This window comes from Onychomys torridus, chromosome 6 (assembly GCF_903995425.1).
Source record: "Onychomys torridus chromosome 6, mOncTor1.1, whole genome shotgun sequence".
Classification (NCBI taxonomy): domain Eukaryota; kingdom Metazoa; phylum Chordata; class Mammalia; order Rodentia; family Cricetidae; genus Onychomys; species Onychomys torridus.
The window spans coordinates 91,985,845-91,987,690 of NC_050448.1; the positions used below are offsets into that span (position 1 = coordinate 91,985,845).

The 1,846-nt window shown below is 44.9% G+C and overlaps 1 non-coding gene across 1 annotated transcript; it reads right to left on the reverse strand.

Annotated features, from left to right (window-relative positions):
• Positions 1 to 759: 759 nt before the first annotated feature.
• LOC118586483 lies at positions 760 to 916 on the reverse strand. Its single transcript, XR_004945364.1, has one exon. It is a non-coding gene; the product is annotated as a U1 spliceosomal RNA (small nuclear RNA).
• Positions 917 to 1,846: the final 930 nt, after the last annotated feature.

Genomic DNA, 1,846 nt, shown 5'->3' on the forward strand with positions numbered 1-1,846 from the left:
CTAAAACATAACTGCCCAGGGGCTGTTGGTAAAGCAGAAGTGGAGAGGGAGGGGAGAAGAGAGAGGGGAGAGAGAGAGAGAACGTGAGGAGGGAGAGAGAGAGAGAGAGAGAGAGAGAGAGAGAGAGAGAGAGAGAGAGAGGCTGAAGCAATGATGTCTTTGGTGGCGAAGGCAGACAGGCTCTGCCGGAACTTGTCACTTTGTATCTGCTATTTTTAGTACTACCGGTTACTCCGTGTCAACACAGCCATCTCTAGATTGGAGATGACTAACAGTTGGGGTTGATTTGGTTTAATTAGATTGGATTAATAGGGCCACTGCACAGTTGTGTGGGAGGACCATTAGTTAATCATCTCAACTAGATGTTGCTGTTTTCAAGTGTAAAACCCTCTTTCCCCAAATTGGGATTGCATTTATGTGCTTGTGTGCCAACCTCCTTCCCCTCAGAGCCCCACCAGAAGCCTGTAGCCCACACACGCTCACGAAAGCAAGTACTAATTAGCTGAAGGGGGAGTTCCCCATCTGAGCTAAAGGTGTCGCTTGTGGTGGTGAAGATGCACAATCCCTGGGCTCCACAGAAAGCCCTGCTCTGCCGCTGGCAATGAAACCTTGGGCAAAGCTTTTCTTCTCTTTTTAGTTACCTGTCTAGTGCTAGGTAAGCATTGAACCCAGAGCTTCATGCATGCTAGGCGAGTGTTATTGCCCGCCCCCCCAGCACTTGTGTGGATTCTTCACTTTGTTATTAAAATTTAATCTCAACAGGGGAAAAAGTGAAAGCAGCCCCTCACTGCCACAAATTATGCAGTGGAGTTTGTGCAACGCACAGGGGTCAGCACATCTGGAGTGCACTGGATGAACCTCATCCTGGAAAAAAACCACCTTCCTTATCATGATATCTCCCCTGCCAGGTGAGTATTTGCATGTGTTTCTCTATGCCACCAAACTTATCTCACCTCTAAGATCAAGCGGATAGTGATGTCTACCCTTTGAGGGTTTCAGAGCTAAATAATATAATCAGTTAAAAAGAATTACCACAGCGCCTGCCACAGCCTGAGCAACAAATGCCAGACACTGTTATTGGAAATAGCAATGGGTGTTAGGCTAAAGGAAACTTTGTAGATAGGCTCTACTGGACACATTAAGATTGGTATACACAATAGCCAGGGGTTTTAAACCACAGTTCTGTTCACAATTTCTTCAGAGATGGAACCCAGGACCCTTGCACATGTTAGGTGAGCATCCTCCCTCTGAGCTACCCCTAGTCCTCTCTGTTGATAATTTGGTCTCAATAATCCTTCATTATGGGGGACTATCCTGTGTACTGTGAGATGGTTAGTGTCATTATGGGGGGAGGGACTGTCCTGTGTATGTGGAATGGCTGGTGACATTTGGGTGGCTGTCCACGTACTGTGGGATGGTTAGTGGCATCCCTGACTTCTAGCCACTGTATCTCCTCTTCACAACTGAAACAAACCTCTACAGATGTTGTAGAGGGTCTCAGAGTGGCAAGATCACCCCATTTTGAGAATCTCTATAGAAAACAATTAGTGACTGCTTTGAAAAACACATCATCTCTGTCACATCAGTCTTCCCATTTGCCCACTTAGCTATTTCCTCTGTATAGCTAAATAAATGATAAATTACACAGAGAAAAAAAACTCTTAAAATTGCTTCTTCCTTTATTATTAATATAATACTGTGAAGAAAAACAGGATCATACTTACTCCATGTTCTCAGTGGCAGGCACATAAGGGAAAATGGATAGATGGGTACACGTTGGAGCATTTTTCAGATGGATGGACATCCAGATGGATGAATGGTGTCATATTAGATTCAGCTGTCAACT